A 26,323-nucleotide genomic window follows, 5' to 3' on the forward strand; every position below is an offset into this window, starting at 1 on the left:
ATACGACAGTGGTGGGGCTCATAAATAAGAACAATGACTCTGCTTATAGAAAGGAAGTACAAAGGTTGATACTTTGGTGTAAAGAAAATCATCTCACACTTAACATCAAAAAAACTAAAGAACTCATAACTGATTTCAGGAGGAAAAGAAATGTACATTTACCACTGTACATAAACGGTGAGGAAGTGAAGAGAGTTGGTAGTTTTAAATTTCTGGGTACTTACATCTCAGATATGGAACAACTGATTGGTTCAAAATTGGGAAAGGAGTACGACAAGGCTGTATATTGTCTCCCAGCTTATTCAACTTATATGCAGAATACATCATGCGGAAGGCTGGACTGGAGGAATCCCAAGCCGGAATTAAGATTGCCGGAAGAAATATCAACAACCTCCGATATGCAGATGACACCACTCTGATGGCAGAAAGTGAGGAGGAATTAAAGAACCTTGTAATGAGGGTGAAAGAAGAGAGTGCAAAAAATGGTCTGAAACTCAACATCAAAAAAACTAAGATCATGGCCGCTGGTCCCATCACCTCCTGGGAAATAGAAGGGGAAGATATGGAGGCAGTGACAGATTTTATTTTCCTGGGCTCCATGATCACTGCAGATGGAGACAGCAGCCATGAAATTAAAAGACGCCTGCTTCTTGGGAGGAAAGCGATGACAAATCTTGACAGCATGTTAAAAAGCAGAGACATCACCTTGCCAACAAAAGTCTGAATAGTCAAAGCTATGGTTTTTCCTGTCGTGATGTATGGAAGTGAGAGCTGGACCATAAAGAAAGCAGACCGCCGACGAATTGATGCCTTTGAATTGTGGTGCTGGAGGAGACTCTTGAGAATCCCCTGGACTGCAAGGAGAACAAACCTATCAATTCTAAAGGAAATCAACCCTGAGTGCTCACTGGAAGGGCAGATCCTGAAGCTGAGGCTCCAGTACTTTGGCCATCTGATGAGAAGAGAAGACTCCCTGGAAAAGACCCTGATGTTGGGAAAGTGTGATGGCAAGAGGAGAAGGGGACGACCAAGGATAAGATGGCTGGACAGTGTCTGCGAAGCAACCAGCATGAATTTGACACAACTCCGGGAGGCAGTAGAAGATAGGAGGGCCTGGCGTGCTCTGGTCCATGGGGTCACGAAGAGTTGGACACGACTAAACGAAACATCTCAGAGGACCTCTCATGGACTATAAATGCCAACATGCTAATAAAGAAGGCACAGAAGAGGCTGTATTTCCTGAGAATGCTCGGGAAGTTAAATTTATCACAGCATTTACTTCTGTCCTACTATCGTAGCACCATTGAGAGTGTCCTAACCTATGGCATTCTGGCATGGTTTGGGAGTAGCTCTGTAGCGGACAAAAAAGCTCTACAGAGAATCATTAAAATTGCCCAGAATATCATCGGGCTCCAGCTACCAACCCTGGATGACATCTTCACATCCCGCTGTCTGAGGAAGTCACACAGCATCCTGAGAGACTCTTCCCATCCTGCTTATAACTTTTTTGAACTATTACCGTCTGGCAGAAGATATAGAACAATTAAGACTCGGACCACACGTTTTCTAAATAGTTTTTATCCTAGAGCTATAATTGCAATTAATAATGAGCTTAAAGACCACCAGCAGTGAATAATTAGTTGGACTGTGTTACTTGGCCTGCGGTGTAGATGTTTGTATTTTTAGTGGGGGACTTTTAGTGGGTGGGGGGTGTTTGGGGAATTGTATGTGTGTGCATGTGTCTGGTCTCTGGGTGTCTGTGAATTTCGTTGTATGTGTATATACTTACAATGACAATAAATTATTATTATTATTATTATTATTATTATTATTATTATTATTATTATTATTATTATTATTATTATTATTATTATTATTATTATTATTAAAAACTACTGGTATTAGTATCAGAAAACAGGAGGATTAGGTTGACCAAGGAGAGGGGAACTAGCACCTCATGGGATGTGGAGACTCTCCCTCTCTTAATGCACCCTAAATAGCATTGGCCTTTTTTGCAGCCACATCACACTGTTGGCTCATTTTCGGCTTGTGACATAAGACGATTCCAAAGTCCTTCTAGCTCCTAGTACTGCTGAGACACTGTGTGTGTTCCGGTGAAAAGGATACCGGAATGCACACCTTAAGGGTGAAGATGACGTCAGGTCTCTGGCCACCGACTGGACAGTGTGGGATAGTCTATATGGCCACTGGGTAATGACTTCTTTCTCTTGGCTCATGCAGAGGGTTGTGGACTTTTACGCTGTTGCTGCTGTATATAAATGTCAATAGACTTAGTTGCTAGAAGTCTAGTTTCTGCCTGATTTTCTTGACTGGTGGGACTGGAACAAGGAGCTTCGGGAACAGGCGCTGCTAAAAAAACAGCGCCACTCTGACATAAGCACTATTGAGGATGATGAAGAGTTCTGGAGGTCTCCAATGCTTATACACCAGGCTGGAATTTCACAGTTGGCACTAATGAAGAAAAGCTCACCCACCCGACCACCAACCCCCACGTGCATGGAACAGACCTCCTCGGCTTTTGCTTTTTTATTTATTTTCTTCCCAAGCACATCTAGGTAAAGATCACTTGGAATTTACAAGATGAAATTAAAATGAATTTGGATAGGTTGAGGAACGAGATAAGTCAAAAGATAAAGGAATATAAAACATGAAACATTTTGTGGTTTGGCAGAAGTACTGTACATTATTTAAAATGAAATAGATCCCTAAATTAAATTTCCTATTATGGATGTTACCAATAAAGATTTCGGGTAAGTAGTTAAAATAATGGCAAGTGATGATTAATACATATTGCAATAATAGTAAGAAAGCTAGGATTAATAAGAAATGTTGGTAGATATTACAAAAAGAAAGTCATCAGATAACCAATATTAAATGTTATTATGTAACAAATCAATTAAGATATATTTCAGGCATTCACGAACTTGCCCAGGCTAATAAAAACCTACAAGACTCAATTGCAGTGATGGAGACGGAAAGAGCCTCAAACATTCTTAGATTTCAAAACATACCAGAAGATAAACAGGAGGACTTACCAGAACTGATGGCAACCATTTTGGCAGAGGCACTAGGAATTGAAAAAGAAGAGTTGGAAAGTGAGATAGACCAAACATATAGATTAAATTCAAGCTATGCAAAAAAGAATAGAATACCACGTTAAGTACATGCAAAGTTTGTGAAAAGGTCGACAAGAGATGAAATACTGTGAAGGGCCAGTGAAGAACCAATACAATATCAACAAAAGGAAATTGTGGTATTGAAACAGATACCATGGAGAATAAGAGAGGGGAGGAAACAATATCAATTTTTGACCACTAAACGGATTAGAAAAGGAGTGAATTTCAGATGGCTGGTACCTGAAGGGATCCTGGTCAATTGGAACTCAAGAAGACACAGACTTGACTCCATCCAAAAAGCAAGAGAATTCCTTGAAAGACATATAACCTTCTTCGAAGAAGAAGCACAGGAACAAGAAATAAAAAGGTAAAGGTAAAGGTTCCCCTTGACAATTTTTGTCCAGTCGTGTCCGACTCTAGGGGGCGGCGCTCATCCCGCTCTTCAAGCCATAGAGCCAGCGTTTGTCCGAAGACAATCTTTCCGTGGTCACATGGCCAGTGTGATTTAGACACAGAATGCTGTTTACCTTCCCACCGAGATGGTACCTATTTATCTACTCGCATTTTGCATGCTTTCGAACCGCTAGGTTGGCGGGAGCTGGGACAAGCAACGGGCGCTCACTCCGTTGCGTGGATTCGATCTTACAACTGCTTGGTCTTCTGACCCTGCAGCACATGCTTCTGCGGTTTAGCCCACAGCGCCACCACATCCCCCGGAACAAGAAATAAATGAAGAAAACAGTAGAAAACAGAGAGAGAAAACACCAGAAGAGGAGAGTGAGCTAAGTGAAGAAGAGAGTCAGAAAAAGGATGCTGAACAAGATTTGAACAAAACACAAAGAGAAAAAAGGAATGCTAGGGCAATAAAACCTAAATACAAGTAAACAAGATGGAGAATGAAATTGGGATCTTCTCAGTGAATATTAATGGTTTGAATGCGCCAAGAAAAAAAAAGGCACAAGACAAGGATGTCCGCTCTCTCCATTGCTATTTATATTAACTCTGGAAGTATTAAATAGGAATGTGAGGAATGACCCAGAGATTAAAGGTACCAAAATAAAGGACGAGAGCTATAAACTACAAGCATTTGCAGATGAGTTGGTGTTTATATTGGAAGACCCACTGGAAACAACATCGAGATTACTGGAGAAAATAAAGAGGTTACTTACCTGTAACCATGTTTCTTTGAGTGGTCCTCTGTGAATTCACACATATGGGTATTGTCTGCGCCTGTGCTGACTCTCTCAAAAGATTCTAGAGCTAAAAGTAACAATTTTATGGTGTGATATTCCATGACGTATATGCTCCTCCCACCCACCATCTTCCTCAGTTCCTAAACTTATCCGTCGGGTGCGAAGGAAAGAACCAATTAGGTATCCAATTAACCCGTGACGGACAGTGGGGAAGGATGGGTGGGTTTTGTGAATTCACAGAGAACCATTCAAAGAACTATGGTTACAGGTAAGTAACCTCTTTTTCTTTTTCGTGGCCTCTGTGAATGCACACATATGGGTGACTAGCAAGCTGCACTTACTGGTTGGTGGATCGTCACAGTAAGAAGGATGACAGGACCGCTCTGCCAAATGCAGCACCTTGGCGTGCTCTGACGTCCAGCCAATAGTGTTTGACGAACGTGGACGGCGTGGACCAGGTGGCGGCACGACTGATGTCAGGGACCTCGGTGCCACGGTGAAAGGCAGTAGAGGTGGACAGCGCTCTGGTGGAATGAGCTGTCAGATGTTCTAGAGGGGTTTTCCCCAAGAGGCTGTAAGCAAGGGAAATAGTCTGAACTATCCAGCGTGCTATAGATTGAGAGGAGGCTGGAGCGCCCTTGTTTGGGTCATGGAAGCAAAGGAAGAGCTTGCTGGACTTACTTAAAGAATTAGTCCTTTCGACATAGAAGGCCAATGCACGCCTGACATTGAGGTTGTGGAGCATATTTTCCAGGGGTGAAGATGGAGACCTGAAGAAAGATGGGAGTATGATGGGCTGGTTGAGGTGGAAATCAGAGACCACCTTTGGGAGAAAGGAAACATCAAAATAAAGAGTCACTTTATCAGGGTGAAAATGAATAAAGGGTGGATCGGCCTGGAGAGCTGCGAGCTCGCTAGCTCATTTGGCGGACGTGATGGCGACCAAGAAAACCGATTTGAGGGTCAGGAATTTGAAGTCAATGGAAGCCATTGGTTCGAACGGGGGTTGCATGAGGGCGTTGAGAACCAGTTGCAGTGACCACTGAGGAGTGATACGTTGCTGAGAGGGATGGATGTTGTTAAGTCCCTTGAGGAATTTTTTAACCATTGGGTGAGAAAAGAGTTTGGATGAGGGGAAATCATCCGGCTGACAGGTAAACCCACAGTGTGGACTGGGAAAGACCGAACTTGAAGAGGTGGAACAGGTAAGCAAGCAGGGTCTTTAGGGAGATGGGCACAGCAGGTAGGCCATTGTCGTGAGTATATTTTAGGAAGGATTGCCATTTGTTTCTATATAGGAGAGTGGTGGAAGTTTTGCAAGCCCGGAGGAGGACTTGCATCACCTCGGGAGTATCCTCTAAGCTGTGAAACTGAGAGAGGTGACGTCGGGGTGAAGGACGAGGCCGTGGTCGAGCGAGAGGAGATCTGTGCGGAGAGGGAGGCGGAGCATGTCCGATGACATCAAGACCAGGTGAGTGAGCCATGGCTGGTGGGGCCAGTACGGGGCTATCAGGATTGCATTGGCTTCGTCTTGCCGGAGGCGGACGATCACCCTCTGAATGAGAGAGAGAGAGGAGGAAACATATAAAGGAGACCCTGGGACCAGTTCATGAGGAACGCGTCCCCTAGGGAGGTGCTGTCTCTGCCTGCTCTGGAGCAGAATTGGGTGCACTTATTGTTGGCATCGGACGCAAAAAGGTCCACCTAAGGTGTGCCCCATCTTTTGCATAGGCGGTGGAATATGGCATCGTTGAGTGTCCATTCGTGCGTCCTCGTTGGGAGCTGACTGAGATGGTCCGCCAAGGTGTTGTTGTCCGTGGAAAGGTGGACCACAATAGGAAAGACATGGTTGGAATAGCACCACTTCCAGAGGTCGACAGCTAGGTAGAGGAGAGAAGGGGAGTGGGTGCCGCCTTGTTTGTTGACACAGAAAAGTGCAGTGGTGTTGTCTGTTGCCAGCTGCACTACTCGACCTCGTATGAGAGGGAGAAAAGCGTGGAACGCTTTGATGATTGCCAGAAGCTCCAGATGGTTTATGTGGAGCGGAAGTTCTTGTTTTGACCACAGTCCATGAACTATGTGTCGTCGGCAGTGGGCACCCCAGCCTGTGGGGCTGGCGTCGGTCGTGACCTGTATCGATGGCCGTAGTGGGGAGAAGGGCTGGCCAATGAGGAGGTTGCATGGACAAATCCATTAGTTGAGTTGGGAGGCTAGCTCCGGTGTTACCGACAGCAGTGAAGATGGGGGGGTCTGTCACTGGGTTGAAGAGGGAGAGGAACTATGCCTGCAAGGATCTCATCTTGAGCCTGGCATGCTGGACGACAGCCGTCGTCGATGCCATGAGGCCGAGGAGGTGCTGGGCATGATGCGCGGATATGGAGTAGCAGGTTTGAAAGAGGTGGACAGCCCTTTGGATTTTGGTGATTTTTTCGAGGGGCAGGAACGCCCTTGCGCAGAGAGAGTTTATCTCCATGCCGATGAACTTTGCTGTTTGCTTTGGGGTTAGGTGCGACTTCTTGGGCTTGATCTTGAGACCAAGGATTTGGAGGGTACTGAGTGTTATGTCCCGTGTTCGTATGGTGTCGCGGTACGATGCTGCCACAATGAGCCAGTTGTCTATGTAGGGATAGATGTTGATTCCCTGCAGACGGAGGAAGGCCGCCACTGGTACCTTGCACTTGGTGAAAGTTCAGGGGGTGGTAGAGAGCCCAAACGGGAGGGCGGGGAACTGGAAGGCGATGCCGTTGAAGTGAAACCTGAGGAATTTCTGATGGTCTGGATGGATATATGTGTCCTGCAGGATGAAAATATGCGTACTGCAGGTCAATAATTACGAACCAGTTTCCCTGCGAAAGTAAAGGGATAATAGAATCCAGTGTGAGCATGCGGAACTTGCGGGGAGATATGAAGCGGTTGAGACGGGTGAGGTCGAAGATAGGGCAAAGGCCTCCATCCTTTTTGGGGACTGTAAAGTACTTAGAGCAGAAGCCATTAAGGGAGTCCAAGACTGGGACTGGAGAAATGGCATGTTTGTGGGTGAGTTTGGTAATGTCGTCCTGAAGAGTAGAGGAATATGGGGTGTAGCGAATGCGCCTGAAGGGGGAAAAGGCGGAGAACTCTATTAGGTAGCCGCATGCTATTATAGATAGAACCCATCTGTCGGAGGTGATGGCTCGCCAGTGATGGAAGAATGGGGCCAACCTGGTAAAGTTTGAAAGATGGAAGGGAGCTGCGGGGGAGGGTAGCAGAGGTAATTGTCAATACTGCTTAGCCTTTCACTGAGCTTTACGAAAGGATTGGTGCTGACGCGGAACGGTCTGCGGCTTGTACGATGTCAAGAGAGGTTGAGGAGCAGGCAGGGACCTGTCAGTTTGATGGGGGTGGTATTGCCTGTAAGGCTGGAACCGTTGAGACTGGTATTGCTTGGGATAGAACTGGCCTGAGTGGTAAGACGGGCGCTGGTAGGAGGTAGATGGTTGAACAGAGTAAGAATGCACGGTTTTGCGCTTTTTTGGAAGTCTTCCATGGTATCGTCAGTCGTTTGATTGAACAGGCTGGCACCATCGAAGGGTAGGTCCTCGATCCTGGTTTTGGTGTCATCAGAGATCGTAGAGGACTTGAGCCAGGCATGGTGTCGAATGGAAATGGAGGTAACTAAGGTTTTAGAGGCCGCTTCGGCGGAGTGGCGGGCAGCAATCCTTTGCTATTTGGCCAAACGGATGACTTGTGCATGGATATTGCTGAGGTCAGTTCTCATGGGTTCAGGAACTGCGTTGAGCAAAGGGAGGACATGGTTCCATAAATGGCACTGAAAAGTACCCATGGCTGCCTGGTAGCTGATGATGCGAAGCAAAAAGGCTTGTACAGAGTATATTCGTTTGGCCAGTGTGTCCAGCTTTCTGCCATCTTTGGTGGCGAGAGTAGGTTTGGCCCTGGCATGGGCTTGAGCCTAACTGGACTCGACAATGATGGAATTGGGCACCAGGTGCTTATTAAAGAATTCGGCCTCGGCACCATGGGTTTTGTAGAGGCCGTCGGTGCGGCGCGACATCTGCATGGTAGATGGGGGCTTCCTCCAAGTGTCCTTGATGAGTTGAAGGATGGATTTATTAAAGGGGAGGCTCAAAGGAGCGACTTGTTTCTGGTCGATGTCATCGAATACAGGATCAACATCAGCAGACAGGGGCTGCTCTGCGTCGGGATTCAGGGCTTGTGCCATGTGGTAGATCAAGTTGGTATAGGAAGAAAAATCATCTGAAGAAGACAAAGTGTGGCTGCCTCTCGTATCTGGTAGTGGGGGAGGCAGGTCGGGCTCATCAGAGGATTCGGAGCGTTGTGCTTCTGAAGAGGCGGGAGAGCCTGGAGATGAAGGATAGTCAGATTGGGCAAAACCTTCCGCCAAGGGAGGTTGATGTCGCTGGGTTGGTAAGACCTCAAAGTGATCCCGAGATGGCATCGGGTCCGGCACTGAGGACATCGGATGTGAAGGTAGGGCCCTGGGAGCCTTACAATGCTTTTGAGCCGGCTTAGTCGGTAGCGGGGGGCGTATAGATGACGCCGATGGCACTGGGGCAGAGACAGATGTATGGACCCAGTGCGAGTCAGTAGAGGGGACAGCCAGAGGAGGGTCTGGCGTTGTTCGGGGGTGTTTAGCATGATCGTACTAATACCATTCATACAGGGTTTGCCAAACGTAGGGGTCAAAACACTGGTATGGTACCATTGGGAGATGGCAAAAATCGCCGTACGGTGCCATAGACCTCGGTGGAGAGAGGTGCTTTCGTTTTTCAGTCTTTTTTCGTGGAGGAGAAGGGGGAGCCTCCAGATAAGATGCCGAGCTTTCAGCTGCCTGCCCTGAATCAGGGTTTGAATAGGCTGAGGCTGGGCTGGACTGTGGCACAGCCACTTCAAGGCCAATGCTCGGGGTTTGGAGCAGTACCATAAAGGGGCCTGCTGTATCATGGGATTCATCACCATCCGAGGCTAAGTCAGGGGCTTCCCTGGAAGACTGCTCGAGGACAGGAGAGGGGAGAGAAGGCTGAGAAGGCTCCACGCAGGAGGGCCTGACCTTCCTGGGCTTTTTGGGGACAGGTTTCGCTTTCTTCTTCGAGCCTGTGTTGTGCGCTCGAGATGTGCCAGAATGAGGCAACTTGTGCTAACCAGATAATTTTGCTTTTTCAACAGAGTCCTTAGCTGGTAGCACGGGTACGGAATCAGAGGAAGTCTGTCCGCTGAGAGAGTGGGAGATCCAGCAGCCTCCGAGGATGCAGCAGGATTCATGGCCGTTTGCCAAAGGTAAGACCGAAGTCTTTGGAATCTCTGCTTAAGTGCCAGCTTGGTAAGGTTTTTGCAAGCAGGGCACGAGTGGGTCGGATGTTCTTCGCCCAGGCAAAAAAGGCACTGGTTATGCCCGTCAGAAAGTGCGATTTTGTTCGCACAAGTGGTACACCGTTTGAAAGGCGATGGTAAGGCCATGGGCAGCAAACTGAAAAGGGGGGGAGGGAGGAAAGGGAATAAAATAGCGGGCAGACGATTTAGGCGAACAAAAGACTAGGTGGATCACTAAGTAGGCTATTAAACTAAGAGATAAAGGAAACAAAGTTCAAAAGAGCCTGAAAAAACAGCCTAAGGCGACAGTGAAGCGCTCTAGCTTTCCTGAGAACCGGCGGAAAAAAGGAACTGAGGAAGATGGTGGGTGTCAGGAGCATATACCTCTTGGAGGATCACACCATAAAATTGTTACTTTTAGCTCTAGAATCTTCCGAGAGTCAGTGCAGGCGCGGACAATACCGCATATGTGTGCATTCACAGAGGCCACGAAAAAGAACAAGGAATTTGGAAAAGTAGCAGGATTGAAGATAAAGAAAAAACTAAAGTTATAGTGAAAAACTTAACAGCCAAGCAAAAAAAAATCAACTGTCAAAGATGTCAGATTTACAAGTAGTTAAAAAAGTCAAGTACCTTGGAATATACTTAACTGCCAGATATGTAACTATAAAAGAAGATAATTATATGAAACTACTTAACCAAATAAAAATAGACCTAGAAAAATGGAAAAGCCTACAACTATCTTTATTAGGAAGAACTGCAACAATCAAAATGAAAATTTTCCAAAGCTACTTTTTTTGTTTCAAACAGTGCCAGTGAAAATAGAGAAGAAATACTTTGACGATCTAAATAAAGTGATCTTAAAATTTATTTGGCAAGGGAAGAAAGCCAGAATCAAATTAAAAATGCTTCAAGAATCCAAGGAAAATGGAGGATTTGGTTTACCGGACTGGACCTTATATCATCTGTTCTAACTTGGCTGAAAGAATGGATTACCCGGAAAAACAAGACTTCTGTATTTAGAAGGACATGATCTACAGTTGGGTTGGCATGCCTTTTTATGGTATCAGAAAGATAAAACTCATAGATATTTTCAAAACCATTATATTAGAAACTCCCTGTATATAATATGGGAAAAAATAAAAATGAAAATGTACACAAAAATACCAGGATGGGTTTCACCCATAGAAGCATTTGTCCATCCCAACCTTTTGAATTTTGGAAAAATTCTGACTTATACAGATATTTTAGACATAGATAGGAGATTAAAGCCAAAACAAGATCTTATAGACCAGGGATTAGATGCATCGTGGTGGTCTATAATGCAAATACAATCGAGATATGAAAGGGACTTCAAAATGTATGATTTTTATAAAGAACAGACAACTTTTGACCAATTAATGTTAGCATCAGATGATAAATTAATTAGGAAAATATATAAATTCCTTTTAAACTGGAAAATGAAGGACGAACAGGTCAAAAAAAGATGGTTCAATGGGCACAAAATTTTGGATACAATATTGACTTGGAAAATGGCAAGAGCTGTGGTCTAGAAGCTATAAGTTGACAATGGCAACACCCTGTAAAGAGAATTTATGTGAAATGTTTTATAGATGGCATTTATCTTCTGACAGATTGTCTAAGATGTATTCTAATAGGTCAAGTAAATGTTGGAAATGTCAAAAAAACCTGGAACCTATTATCATCTCTGGTGGACTTGTGATAAAGCAAAAAACTTTTGGAACGAAATACATACATGGCTTGTTAAAATAATCAAAAGGCATGTAGACTTTAGGCCAGAGCTCTTTCTGTTACGTATAGTTCCAGAAAGTGTTGATAAACAAAATGTATATTTAATACTGCATATTTTAACAGCCGCGAGGATTATATATGCACAGTACTGGAAAAAGGAAGGAACACCTACAGATCAAGAAATAATTAAAAAGATATTGGACTGTGCTGAAATGGATAGACTAACACTGAAAATCAAAGGAAAAGAAGATACAAAAATGGGACTTGTTCTATCAATGGTTAGAAGGAGGTTGTATAGATTAGGAGCATCATGTGTATGGTAGTTGCTTTAACAAATAATTATAAGCTGTACCCAGGTGGCACGATGTTAAATCAACATGGATGGATTTTATATAATAAAAAAATACAAAACAGAGAGAGAGAGAGAGAGAGAGAGAGAGAGAGAGAGAGAGAGAGAGAGAGATATTTCAGGTATTATAAGCAACAATAAAGATTTAATATGAAAACAATTAAAAATGCATGGAAGGGAGGGAATTTTGGATAACTTTTTTTTCAAAGAAAACATTGGGGAAGAGGTTAAAAAGATTGATGAACCTGTTCTAATAAAATACTCTATTTTTCTATTTATAGTACACCTTTCTTTATAAGACCCACACAGACTCTTTTCTAACCCAAACATTAAGAAAACTTAGCTTGACATATCTAGTCTCTGGGATCAGAATGCTCGGACATTAGGAGTCCCCGTTGCTTCTGAGCCTGCCGTCTCCACCTCCAGTGAGGTGTGTCCCAATCGGTTTGTAGAGCTTCAGCTAACGTCAGTTCCATAAGACTCGTGATTGGAGCATGCTAAGTCTCCTGACTGTAGGAAGCAAAGCCTCGCGATTGAAGGAAGCCTGTTTACAGAGGCAACGTACGGGCCCTTTTTGGTTCTCTCCGTGCTCTCAGCTTACTTCTGTGTAACCAGTGGGCTGTGGAAGAAGTACCGTCTTAAACATGGAAAACTACAGCGTGCTAGGAAGTTGGTAATGTTACAAGGGAGTATTAAGTCCACCAATCTCACCTCTGATCAAAGTGGTTGAGAAATTCTCCAGAAAATCTTAAACGGGTTTATAAATTAATTGGATGAATCATATACAAGATAGCAAGCAAATAGGAAAGACAGTGGGAGAAGAGAGGATGTCATGACTAAACATAGTTCAATTAGAAAAATGGGCAAAAGAATAGAAAAGAAAGGAAGGTAGAAAAATTAGGAGACTATTGAAAAAATTAGGAGACTATTGAAAAAATTAGGAGACTTGAAAAAAAGAGATTATTGAAAAAAGACTGAACTTAGAAGCAATGAAAAACAGAAAGTTTATTTTCTTTCTGTCATTTTCCCCCTCAATACTGAAGAGGTCCATCGGATCCTATACTCTCTGTCTCCATGTATCTTTCACCCCCTTCATCTGACGTTGGGATACAAAATGGAAACATTTTTCCTTAATGTCCTCTCCTTATGACCAAAGATCATTATCCCCAAATTTTATATCAATGATGTTTCTGCAACAGATTCAGTATGTTTTGGGGAAACGATGGACAAGGATCTAGGCAAATTAAAAGAAATGTGGGAACCTTAGGAGAGAAATCCTCAACCCACATTTATGTACGTATGCATGTATGTGTGTATATGTGTGTGTGTGTGTGCTCCATCCACCACGTGCTTAAAGCAAGGGGCACCTTCTCTAAAATCCATGCCTGGGGCCTGAAAAATGCACAAACGGCCACACCCACACCCTGCAATCTCCCCACCTCTTGTTTCTTTCCAGAGGCTCTGCAAGGCTTCCCTCTTCCCTGTCAGAACCTCCTGGCAGGAGCCCTTCTTGAGGAAGAGATGGCACACCTCCCTCCTCCTTGGGTCTCCAGCTTTCCCTTCCCTTCCTTTTTAGGGCAGCTGAGGCTCCGCGTCCAGCCAAGGGAACCCTGATTTTGTCATTGCAGGAACAAGCCAAAGAGATACAGGAAGAAGGTTGGCGGGTGTTCTCCTAGGACAGCCTCCATCCTGCAAAAACTATTCTCAGAACTTGGAAGAGGTCATCAAGGATCACTTTCCCTCTCAAAGGGGGAGAAACGGCATCCTTTGGGATATTAATCCCCTTAATTCTGCAGAAGAAACTCATGGTGGAAAATTAAGCGAACGTGTTTCTCTCCACCTTCAGCAGCTAATATCTTTTAAAGATGTGCCTGAGATGTCAAACGGAAGGATAACTGATGCTCCTCAAACCAAATCAACTGGAACTGATCAAAAAGACTCCATGGATTGAAAAAAATGTCTACTCTTGCAGAGAAGCGAGAAGAAGAAGGTTTTCTTCCATCTTTCCCTCTCCAACAATCCCCACATGTAGGAGTAAATTCTTCACATCACCTCTTGGATTCCAGAAAAGGAAAGGAGAAATTCAGGGGAGGCCTCATGCCAGGCTGTCCAGGGTTGGAATCTCACCGACAGTACCTGCTCTTGGCGACCACAGGGTTGAGCCCAGCAAGACTGGGAACCAAAAGAAAAAAACACTGCACATGTTCAGAGAAGCATTGCGGTAGATAGTAAAACTGGGACTTACGCAACCCGGGTTGAAACCTCCACTCAGCCAGGGAACTCACAGTGTGTGTTTGCTTTCATAAACCAGAGGTCCCCAGAACGGGGCAACAGAAGGAAGTTTACAGAAGAGAATTAAAGTGAACCTCAGGATATGGGGATTTCACACTAACTCAGTCTCCTTTGCACTGTCACGCCCGTCTCGGTGGCCCCTCTTGCCCTCACCAGGCACCACGGAAGATGTGGTAGGAGGCACCCTCCAAGCACTCCCGATGGTTCCTGCGATTCGGCTAAAATTTTCTGAAATACTGATGTAAGCTTTACAATGTCTTGCATCCTGGTAGTCATAGCATTATCATTTAATAAATTAAAAAAACAGTGTCACATCTGATCTCAAAGAATGAAAGAGATCTCACCTGCTATTCAAGTTTTTGGGAGGCTTCGGAGTTTGATTCTAGCCTTTTCATCCAGAGAAAAGTTGGGAGAGCATCAGGTGAGTCTCACCCCGTCCTAGGGAGAAAAGAAAAAAACAAATTATTCTGGAGCCTTCTTGGATGGACAAAACCAAAAACTTTCCCTTAGGATAGAAGCCTTTGTTTTTTTGACAATCTGGAGAATTAAATTCTTTTTAAAAAAGCAACCTCTGGTTTATGAATGTGTATGTGTGTGTGTGTGTGGTGAACTGCGTGCTTCTATACCCACGATTCCAAAAGCCAGGAAATAGCCCAAAAACTGCTGCACAATCTCGTGCCCGCCTTGCCAGCAGGAAAAAGGAGGCAGAGCCTGACAGAGCAAAGGGAGGCTGAAGGGTGGCCACAACCAAGGCAGCCGGCCAGAGGGTCTACAGCAGGGAGTCCCCCCAACCTTGGGCCTCCAGATGTTCTTGGACTTTCACTCCCAGAAATCCTGGCCAGCAGAGGGGGTGGTGGAGCCTTCTGGGAGTTGCAGTTACCCTTCACAGCCCTGACCATGGCTTTGTGTCTGGGGGAGGAGTGGTCACTTGACGAAAAGGCAAGTCAGCTTCTGGGATGTTCCCTCATGTGGTGTCACTCTGGGAATGGCAGTGGTGCTGGGGCGGGGGGGGGACCCTGTTCAAACCCCCCAACCCTCAGCCTGTGGAGTGTTTCAGGTTTCCATTAATTCCTTGTACTATTTCACAGAGGCAAGAAAAACCAGAAAGAGGCTGTCCGGAACATGGTGGTCCGGCACACCCTGTGTGATGATGACACACAACTTCCGTTTGCTTTTTAAGACCTTCCAGGAGGACCTTTGCTCACCCTCTCAAGCCCCAAGGTCCGGCCATTCAGCCGACCTCTGTCCCCTGCGCCAACGAAAACAGCAAGACATAAACAAGCAAAGCGGAGGAAAGTAATTTTGAATGAATGAATGAATTCTAAGCTAATTAAGAGTCTAATGACTGAATTTCCTGCCCCTAAGAAAGTCTCTTCCTGGAAGATTTAGATAATTTCCTGAGAATATTTTTTGAACCCAAAATCATCATCAGCAAACCTCAGACAAGACTCCACACACACACACTTCTCCCAGGGTAGGAAACCGGCAGCCCCTCCCCCCAGGGGCTCTCCTGCCCCCCCCCCCATTGCTCTGTGTGGGAAGAGCCCAGGGGAGGGGGGGGTGTTGAGGGGGCGGGGAACTTCCCTCCCTCGCAGGGGCATCCGCAGCCGCCTTGGCTGCCCGATGGGGCGCATAGAAATGAAACATCATCACCATCATCAACATCCCTCCCGCCCTCCCAGCCGACCCAGTATCTTCTCCAACCTCAAAGCCCCATTTCTCTGCCCCTCCTCCTCCCCCCACCCGTTTGCAGCCCCTCCCCCCTCCCCACAAAAGTCCCCCTTCCCCCAGGCTTTCCAACAAGAGGGGTTTCCTGAGGGGGGGGGGTCACGTCCAGACTTCGGCTGGAGAAGGTTGAAGGAGGGGGAAGAAAAACCACAACGGGGGGGGGGGGAAGGGAGAGGCGAGGCTGAGGGGACTCCGGGAGAAAACACACAAACACACACAAAGAGGGGCCTGGTTTGCAGGGGGGGGGTTTCCTTCCTGCCCCTTTCGGGACCCCTGTTTGGGATCTGGGCCCTCGCCCTGACTTTCCCCACAAAGACACACTAAAGAACCCCCCCCCAATACACACACACAGAGAAGAAAGGCCCCTCCTCGCCCCCTCAGGAGTGTGTGTGTGTGGGGGGGGTGTTGAGGTGGGAGGGCGGGGGGGTATTTTTCTCCCTTTTCGGGGGAATATCTTTCTTGGGAATTCCCCCTCCCCTGCCCCCCCCCCAAAGGCCCACCACTGCCGGGTTCCTCCGCCGGGAAAGGCTGCGCGGGAAAGAGGGCGGAAGAAAAAGAGGGAAAAGAGGGGCAGGGCATGGCCTCCACTTCCGGTTCCGGTGGGGATGCGGGGCCGGAAGCAGCGCCCCCTCCTCTTCCTCTCTCACTTTAGTAGCTCTACGTTGTCCCTCTCCCTTTCCGCCCCCCCCAACCTCTCGCGTCCTGCTCATCGTCAGAAGAGAGCGGGGGGGGGGGGGCTCCTTGGGTGCCCCTCTTTCTGGGGGGGGGAAGAAGAGGCGCTGGAGGGGGGGAGGGTCTCCGCTGGGGTTTCCCAGCCGTCTTGTGCGGCCCCTCTCGGCGGGGGGGGGGGTCCGGGCGGGGGGTGCTTGGAGAGGCGGAAAGGGGGGGCGGGGGGGGGCTCTCTTCCCATCCCTTTCTTCCATTCCTGAGAAACCGGGAGAGGATTCGGGTGGGGTGGGGGGGCTGTCCAAGGGCTCCTCCTCCCCCCCTCTGCCTCTGCCTCTGCCTCTCTCTCTCTCACTCACTCACACACACACACACAGAGAGAGAGAGAGAGAGAAAGAGCGCCTTCTCTGCCCCCCCCTCTTCCGGCGCCCCCCCTCGTGGACCAAACCGGTGGGGGGGAATGGATGGGCAGGACGAGCTACGAAAGTTGCAAAGAAGGAAGAGGAGGAGGGGCTGCTTCCGGCGCTGCTTCTCCCCCCCCACCGGAACCGGAAGTGGAGGCCGTGCCCCCCTCCCCTCTTCCCCCCCCCTCTCTCCCTCTTCCCGCCCTGGTTCCCGCGCAGGATTTCCCGCCTGAGGATCCGGACGGAGGTGGGGGTCACTTGGGACCTTTATTTTCGGGGGTGGGGGAGAGGGGGTGGGGTGCCCTGGAAAGATATTTGCTCCCCCACCCAAAGGAGAAAAATACCCGCCCGCTCCCCTCCAGACTCCTCGGGGGGGGGGCAGGAGGGGGCCTTTCCGTTCCTCTTCCCCTTCTGTGGGGGGGGGAATTTCAGTGGCGCTTGTGTGTTTCTCTCTCTCTCTCTCTCTCTCTCTCTCTCTGTGTATGTGGAAAGAGAAAAGAAGTCAGGGTGGGGCCGAGGTCCCGATACACAGAGCCCCAGCAAGGCACCCAGGCCCTCTTTGTGTGTTTGTGTGTGTGTGTTTCCTGGAGTCCCCTCAGGCTCACCTCCCCCCTTGTGCTTGTTTCCCCCTCTTCCCCCCACCTTCTCCAGCTGAAGTCTGAGCTTGAGCCCCCCCCCCCCAGAAACCCCCTTTGGTTGGAAAGCGTGGGGGGGGAGTTCCTAGAAAGCCCCAAGTGGGAATTGGGGGCGTTTTTGTGGGGGGGGGAGAAGGGGAGGGAGGGCTGTAAGGGGGAGGGAGTGGGGATGGCGGGATAGGAGGGGGCCCCAGTAAATGGGGCTTGGACTGGGGAGAAGACAGAGTGTCAGCTCGGAGGGAGGGAGGGATGTTGTTGATGATGATGTTTCATTTCTATGTGGCCCATCTGGCAGCCAAGGTGGCTGCTGATGCCCCTGCAAGGGAGAGAAGTTCCCCGCACAGGAACCAGACCCTGACCTGAATACTGACCCTCAACCCCCCCTCCCATGTTCTCACCACACAGAGGAATCGGGGCAGGAAAGCCTCTGGGGAGAGGAGCTGCGGGTTTCCTACCCTGGGAAAACTGTGCCTGTGTGTCGTCTGCTGCTGATTTTGGGTTAACAATATTCTCAGAAAATTGTCTGAATCTCCCTTTGGTTTCCAGGAACAGACTTTCTTAGAGGCAGGAAATTCAGTCAGTTAGATTCTTAATTAGCTTAGAATTTATTCATTCTTTCATGCATTCATTCAAAATTACTTTTCTCCTGCCTTTCTCCTCTTCGCTTGTTTATGTCTTGCTGTTTTCGTTGGCGTAGGGGACGGTGGTCGGCTGAATGGCCGGACCTTGGGGGCCGGAGAGGCTGAGTGAAGGGCCTCCTGGAAGGTCTTAAAAAGCAGACGGAAGTTGCGTGTCATCATCACACAGGGGGTGCCGGACCACCACATTCTTCTTCATAGCCTCTTTCCGGTTCTTCATGCCTCTGTGAAAGAGTACGGGGAATTAATGGAAACCTGAAACACTCCACAGGCTGAGGGTTGGGGGGGGGGGGCTGAACAGGAGTCCCCCCCCCCCAGTACCACTCTCATTCACAGAGTGACACCACACGGGGGGGGGGGAATCCCAGAAGCTGTTTCCCCTTTTTTTGTCAAGTGACCACTCCTCCCCCAGACACAAAGCCATGGTCAGGGCTGTGAAAGGTAACGAGCAGAAGAGGGTCTCCCGCAGAGTCCAGGAGTCCCCAACCTCAGGCCTCCAGAGGTTCTTGGACTGCAACTCCCAGAAGCCTTCACCACCCCCTTTACTGGCCAGGATTTCTGGGAGCGGAAGTCCAAGACCATCTGGAGGCCCAAGGTTGGGGACCCCTTGCTCTGATCGGCTGCCTTGGGTGGTTGTGAACCTTCAGCCGCCCTTTGCTCTGTCAGGCTTTGCCTCTTTCCTGCTGGCAAGGCGGGCACGAGATTGTGCAGCATTTTTGGGCTATTTCCTGGCTTTTGGAATCATGGGTATAGAAGCACACTATCCCCCCCCCACATTCACAAACCTGAGGATATTTTTTAAAGAATTGAATTCTCCAGATTGTCGAAAAGACAGGCTTCTATGCTAAGGGAAAGCCTTTAGTTTTGTCTATCCGAGAAGACTCCAGAATGATTTGTTTTTTTTTTCTTTTCTCCCAAGGACGGGGTGAGGTTCAGCTGATGCCGTCCTGACTTTTCTCTGGACGAAAGGAGAAATCCAAAGCCTCCCTTAAAGCAGGTAAGGTCTCTTTCATTCTTTGAGCTCAGATGTGACACTGTGTTTGTTTATTTATTAAATGATAACTCTATGATTAGCAGGATGTGAGACATTTTAAAGTTTAGATCAGTATTTCAGAGAAGTTTAGCCCAATCGCAGGAAGCATCGGGAGCGTTTGGAGGGTGCCTCCTACCAGACCTTCCATGGTGCCTGGTGAGGGCAAGAGGGGACACCGAGATGGGCCTGACAGTGCAAAGGAGTGAGTTGGTGTGAAATGTCAGGATTTGAAGCGTTCTCCCCCAAGTTCTTCAGTCCTGGTGGAACAAAAGTCTCAAACAAATAGTTCCTTTCACTCGTCCGTTTCCAAACATACAGACATAGAGAGAGTGAAACCAACTGGCAGCCTCTCTGTCTCTGAGGAAATGGGAGCTCTCAGAGCAGTTGAGTTCAGGATGGCATAAGCTCTCAAACCGAAGCAAATGGTGCATGTCTTCCTCCTCGTTTATACGCACATAAGCCCCCGACAAATTACATTACATTGTTCTCTTACACCTTCCATCATCTGCTGATACAGGATGACTTCCCTATTTTCTTGATTAGTTGCACCTGCCGTGCTAACTCTGTTTCAGTTAACAAATTTGGACCCCATTACAGTATCCAAACGGTGACATGAAATCCCCATATGCTGTGAGACTGTCCTGTCGACTTCATTTTGTCGTCTATTGAGTAACTCCCAACCAACCCAGTTTTGGAGGCCTCTGGTTTGTGAAAGCAAGCACACACTGCGCGTTTCCTGGCTATGTGGGGGCTTAACCTGGGTTGTGTGAGTCCCAGTTTTACTGTCTACAGCAGAGCCTCTCTGAACATGTGCAGAGTGTTTTTCTTTTGGTTCCCAGTCCTGCTTGGCTCAACCCTGTGGTCACCAAGAGCAGGTGCTGTCGGTGAGATTCCAACCCTGGACAGCCTGGCATGAGGCCTCCCCTGAATTTCTCCTTTCCTCATTTGGGATCCAAGAGGGTGAAGTGAAGAATTCACTCCTGCATGTGGAGATTTTTGGGGAAGGAAAGATGGAAAAGAGCCTCCTTCTTCTTCTCGCTTCAATCCATGGTATCTTTTTGGTAGGTTCCAGTTGACTGATTGATTTGGGGAGCATCTGCTACAGTTTTTGCAGGATTGATGCTGTCCTAGGAGAACGCCCGACAACCTTCTTTCTTTATCTCTTTGGCTTCTTCCTGCGACGACCAAGGCAGGGTCTCCCCTGGCCGGGCGCGGAGCCTCAGATGCCCTTGAAAGGAAGGGAAGGGAAAGCCGGAGACCCAAAGAGGAGGGAGGTGTGCCATCTCTTCCTCAAGAAGGGCTCCTGCCAGGAGGTTCTCACAGGGAAGAGGGAAGCTTTGCACAGCCTCTGGAAAGAAACAAGAGGTGGGGAGATTGCAGGGTGCGGGTGTGGGCGTTTGTGCATTTATCAGTCCCCAGGCATGGATTTCAGAGAAGATGGAGTGCATACACATTTTTTCTTTTACCCTTATGCTTCATAATTCTGTTATTACTGTGAAGAGTGTGGTTCGCAGCTTGGGGATCCATCTAGACCATGCGCTGTAAATATCTTTGCATCCTGATTTAGTAAAGAAATAGGCCTATATGAACTTGGGTCTGTTAGATCTTTATTAGGTTTTGGGATAAGAGTTATCAATGAATGTTTCCATGAATCTGGTATTCTCTCTCTTTCCAAGATTTTATTATAAAGCACTTTTAATTTAGGGATCAATATTGATTTAAAGGTTTTATAGTATTCCGAACCTAATCCATCAAAACCTGGGGTTTTACCATATTTTAGTTTATTAATTATCTCTATAATCTCTTCCTCTTTTATTTCTTTATCTAAGTCTTTTTTATCGTTCTCTGATATTTCACTCTTAACATTTTCTTTAATATAAGTTTCTATATCTTCTTTTGATGCACTATTACTTTTATATAAATTTTGATAAAAATCTTGTATAATCTTTAATTTTTCTTTCATTAAACTGCAGTTTTTTCCTGTCTTATCTTTAATCACACCAATGTTATTTTTTGTTCTTTTGGTATGAACCATTCTAGCTAAAAGTGCATTTCTAATGCTTTCCATATTAAATTCATTTCCTCCATAACATAATTTAATATTGAATATCTGATGCCCTTTTTCTTTTTCTGATATGCATCACAGTTACTTACCAATCCTAGCTTTTTTATTATTCTTGCAATATAAGTTAATCGTCACTTGCCATTCTTTTAACTACATGTCAGTAATTTTTATTGGTAACATCCAGAATAGGAAATTTAATTTAAGGATCTGTTTCCTTTTAAGTAATGCAACAGCTTGGGCCCAGGTTTCTTGAAGGACGGTATCTCCCTATATGCACCTTCTTGGGGATTAAGATCAGGAGAGGGGGCCCTCCTCTCAGTCCCATTGCCAGCCCAAGGACAGCTGATGGGAACACAGGAGAGGAGGTCCTTCTCGGTGGCAGCCCCCGGGCTATGGCACGCTTTCCCTCGGGAGATCAGGAAAGGGACCTTCCCTGTTTATGCTTCCGAAAAAAGCTAAAGACCCATCTCTTCAGGCAGGCTTTTAACAATTATGAATCCCTGCACCCCATTTTAGAAGATAATATTATTTTTTCCTGTTTTAATATTTTAATTGTATTTTAAATCATATATTGTTTAATTTGTATTCTAATATTTAACTTACAGTGTTTTTAACTGTGTGACTTTTAGTGTTCTGAGCTCCTTTGGGTCCCTTCTTGGGAGAAATGTGGTATATCCATTAAGATAACAGTAACAACAACAAAAATAATAATAGTAACAGTAATAAACTGTGAAATCCCAGCCTGGTGTGTGTAAGCTTTGGAGACCTCCAGAACTGTTCATCAGCCTCAGCAGTGCTTATATCAGAGTGGCACAGTTTTTTTAGCAGCGCCTGTTGCTGAAGCTCCTTGTTCCAGTCCCAGCAGTCAAGAACATCAGGCAGAGAGACTAGACTTCTAGCAACTAAGTTTATTGCCATTTATATACAGCTGCAACAGCGTAAAAGTACACAACCCTCTGCATGAGCCAAGAGAAAGAAGTCATGACCCAGTGGCCATATAGACTATCCCACACTGTCCAGTCTGTGGTCAGAGACCTGACGTCATCGTCACCCTTAAGTTGTGCATTCCCGTGTCCTTGTCGGGCACACCTGCTGACACTGTGTACATGGTCTCTGTGCCGAGTGTTCATGACTGTAAAACTGAGGTTCTGTTTTATTTGGCTTATTTTATATAACCTGACAGTATGAATGTGTGATTTTGTGCTTCTGTAGCCATTTTAAAAAAAGGTGCAGTGTGTTGCCAGCAGGACAAAAAGTTGCAAAGGTTCTCATAGGAAAGGGCAGCCTGAATATTGGCAGCAGAACTGGGAGCAGTGAAGATGGTCTCTGCAAAGGACACCCTCTGTTCTGCTCCCTGCCATCCAAACTTGCTGAAAAACAGCCCTGACCTTTGCCTTGGGTTTGGGAGAGATGGATGGATTTTATATAATAAAAAAATGCAAAAAAAGAGAGAGAGATTTCAGGTATTATAAGCAACAATAAAGATTTAATATGAAAACAATTAAAAATGCATGGAAAGGAGGGAATTTTGGATAACTTTTTTTTCAAAGAAAACATTGGGGAAGAGGTTAAAAAGATTGATGAACCTGTTCTAATAAAATACTCTATTTTTCTATTTATAGTACACCTTTCTTTATAAGACCCACACAGACTCTTTTCTAACCCAAACATTAAGAAAACTTAGCTTTGCGTATTTAGTCTCTGGGATCAGAATGCTCGGACATTAGGAGTCCCCGTTGCTTCTGAGCCCGCCGTCTCCACCTCCAGTGAGGTGTGTCCCAATCGGTTTGTAGAGCTTCAGCTAACGTCAGTTCCATAAGACTCGTGATTGGAGCATGCTAAGTCTCCTGACTGTAGGAAGCAAAGCCTCGCGATTGAAGGAAGCCTGTTCACAGAGGCAACGTACGGGCCCTTTTTGGTTCTCTCCGTGCTCTCAGCTTACTTCTGTGTAACCAGTGGGCTGTGGAAGAAGTACCATCTTAAACATGGAAAACTACAGCTTGTTAGGAAGTTGGTAATGTTACAAGGGAGTATTAAGTCCACCAATCTCCCCTCTGGCCAAAGTGGTTGAGAAATTCTCCAGAAAATCTTAAACGGGTTTATAAATTAATTGGATGAATCATATACAAGATAGCAAGCAAATAGGAAAGACAGTGGGAGAAGAGAGGATGTCATGACTAAACATAGTTCAATTAGAAAAATGGGCAAAAGAATAGAAAAGAAAGGAAGGAGAAGGTAGAAAAATTGGGAGACTATTGAAAAAATTAGGAGACTTGAAAAAAGAGGAGACTATTCAAAAAAGACTGAAGTTAGAAACAATGAAAAACAGAAAGTTTATTTTCTTTCTGTAATTTTTTCACTCAATACTGAAGAGGTCCATCGGATCCTATACTCTCTGTCTCCATGTATTTTCACCCCCTTCATCTGACGTTGGGTTTCAAAATTGAAACATTTTCCCTCCATGTCCTCCTCCATTATCCCCAAATTTTATATCAATGATGTTTCTGCAACAGATTCAGTATGTTTTGGGGAAACGATGGACAAAGATCTAGGCAAATTAAAAAAAACTGTGGGAACCTTAGGAGAGAAATCCTCAACCCACATTTATGTACGTATGCATGTGTGTGTGTGTGTGTGTGTGTGTGTGTGTGTGTGTGCTACATCCACCACTTGCTTAAAGTGGCACCTTCTCTAAAATCCATGCCTGGGGCCCAATAAATGCACAAATGCCCACATTCGCACCCTGCTATCTTCCCACCTCTTGTTTCTTTCCAGAGGCTGTGCAAAGCTTCCCTCTTCCCTGTGAGAACCTCCCGGCAGGAGCCCTTCTTGATGAAGAGACGGCACCCCTCCCTCCTCCTTGGGTCTCCAGCTTTCCCTTCCCTTCCTCTCAAGGGCATCTGAGGCTCTGCGCCCGGCCAGGGGAGACCCTGCCTTGGTCGTCGCAGGAAGAAGGTTGGCGGGTGTTCTTCTGGGACAGCATCAATCCTGCAAAAACTGTAACGGATGCTACCCAAATCAATCAATAAGTCAACTGGAAGTGACCAAAAAGACTCCATGTATTGAAAAAATGTCTACTCTTGCAGAGAAGCGAGAAGAAGAAGGTTTTCTTCCATCTTTCCCTCTCCAACAATCCCCACATGCAGGAGTGAATTCTTCACATCACCTCTTGGATTCCAGAAAAGGAAAGGAGAAATTCAGGGGACGCCTGATGCCAGGCTGTCCAGGGTTGGAATGTCACTGACAGTACCTGCTCTTGGCGACCACAGGGTTGAGCCCAGCAGGACTGGGAACCAAAAGAAAAACACTCTGCACATGTTCAGAGAAGCATTGCGGTAGACAGTAAAACTGGGACTTACGCAACCCGGGTTGAAACCTCCACTCAGCCAGGGAACTGACAGTGTGTGTTTGCTTTCATAAACCAGAGGTCCCCAGAACGGGGCAACAGAAGGAAGTTTACAGAAGAGAATTAAAGTGAACCTCAGGATATGGGGATTTCACACTAACTCAGTCTCCTTTGCACTGTCACGCCCGTCTTGGTGGCCCCTCTTGCCCTCACCAGGCACCACGGAAGATGTGGTAGAAGGCGCCCTCCAAACGCTCCCGATGGTTCCTGCGATTTGGCTAAAATTTTCTGAAATACTGATGTAAGCTTTACAATGTCTTGCATCCTGGTAGTCATAGCGTTATAATTTAATAAATTAAAAACACAATGTCACATCTGATCTCAAAGATTGAAAGAGATCTCACCTGCTATTCAAGTTTTTGGGGGGCTTCGGAGTTTGATTCTAGCCTTTTCATCCAGAGAAAAGTTGGGAGAGCATCAAGTGAGTCTCACCCCGTCCTAGGGAGAAAAGAAAAAAACAAATTATTCTGGAGCCTTCTTGGATGTACAAAAGCAAAAGCTTTACCTTAGGATAGAAGCCTTTGGGTTTTTTTTTTACATCTGGAGAATTCACTTCTTTTTTAAAAAATCTGGTTTATGAATGTGTGTGTGTGGGTGAATTGTGTGCTTCTATATCCATGATTCCAAAAGCCAGGAAATAGCCCAAAACTGCTGCACAATCTCGTGCCCACTTTGCCAGCAGGAAAAAGGAGGCCGAGCCTGACAGCAAAGGGCAGCTGAAGGGTGGCCACACACAAGGCAGCCGGTCAGAAGGTCTACAGCAAGGGGTCCCCAACCTTGGGCCTAAGGATGTTCTTGGACTTCAACTCCCAGAAATCCTGGCCAGCAGAGGCGGTGGCGAAGGCTTCTGGGAGTTGCAGTTACCCTTCACAGCCCTAACCATGGCTTTGTGTCTGGGGGAGGAGTGGTCACTTGACGAAAAGGCAAGTCAGCTTCTGGGATTTTCCCTTGTGTGGTGTCACTCTATGAATGGCAGTAGTGCTGGGGGTGATAGACTCCTGTTCAACCCCCCAACCCTCAGCCTTTGGGGTGTTTCAGGTTTCCATTAATTCCCCGTACTCTTTCAGAGAGGCATGAAAAACCAGAAAGAGGCTATGGAGAAGAATGTGGTGGTCCGGCACCCCCCGTGTGATGATGACACACAACTTCTGTCTGCTTTTTAAGACCTTCCAGGAGGACCTTCGCTCAGCCTCTCTGGCCCCCAAGGTCTGACCATCCAGCCGACCACCATCCCCTGTGCCAATGAAAGCAGTAAGACATAAACAAGGAAACAGGAGAAAGGCAGGATAAAAGTAATTTTGAATGAATGAATGAATTCTAAGCTAATTAAGAATGTAATGACTGAATTTCCTGCCTCTAAGAAAGTCTCTTCCTTGAAACCAAGAGGAGATTCAGACAATTTCCTGAGAATATTTTTTTAAAACCCAAAATCATCATCAGCAAACCTCAGACAAGACTACACAGAGAGAGAGAGAGAGAGCCTTCTCTGCTCCCCCTTCCCACCACACGAGGGAAAATCCCAAACGGGGCATGGAAGGGCAGGAGAAGCTACGAAAGTGGGAAAGAAGGAAGAGGAGGAGGGGCTGCTTCCGGCGCTGCTTCTCCCCCCCCACCGGAACCGGAAGTGGGGGCCGTGCCCCGCCCTCCCTCCCTCCTCCCCTCTTTTCTTCCCTCTCGCTGTTTCTTCCAACCTCTTT

At 46.6% G+C, this 26,323-nt stretch overlaps 1 protein-coding gene and 2 long non-coding RNA genes across 4 annotated transcripts in view; 2 read left to right on the plus strand and 1 right to left on the minus strand.

The window, feature by feature from the left end:
• The window catches only part of LOC110071148 (uncharacterized), a 37,177-nt gene extending 20,798 nt beyond the window's left edge, over window positions 1-16,379 (minus strand). The window contains 2 exon segments of the mRNA XM_078382534.1: window positions 14,396-14,489; window positions 16,280-16,379. The gene's annotated coding sequence lies outside the window, so the exon portion shown is untranslated.
• Window positions 5,531-12,033, plus strand: LOC144585087 (uncharacterized). 2 transcript variants are annotated; one of them, XR_013539577.1, is made up of 3 exons: window positions 5,531-5,801; window positions 9,515-9,625; window positions 10,469-12,033. It is a non-coding gene; the product is annotated as an uncharacterized LOC144585087 (long non-coding RNA). The 2 variants fall into 2 exon arrangements; XR_013539576.1 differs by having other exon boundaries at window positions 5,553-5,801; window positions 11,534-12,033.
• Window positions 16,380-16,811: 432 nt separating the features above from the next.
• On the plus strand, window positions 16,812-24,938 carry LOC144585096 (uncharacterized). Its single transcript, XR_013539588.1, has 3 exons — window positions 16,812-17,096; window positions 19,042-19,119; window positions 23,996-24,938. It is a non-coding gene; the product is annotated as an uncharacterized LOC144585096 (long non-coding RNA).
• The last annotated feature ends 1,385 nt before the right edge of the window (window positions 24,939-26,323 follow it).

The sequence above is a fragment of the Pogona vitticeps genome, chromosome Z (genome assembly GCF_051106095.1).
Source record: "Pogona vitticeps strain Pit_001003342236 chromosome Z, PviZW2.1, whole genome shotgun sequence".
Taxonomy (NCBI): Eukaryota; Metazoa; Chordata; class Lepidosauria; order Squamata; family Agamidae; genus Pogona; species Pogona vitticeps.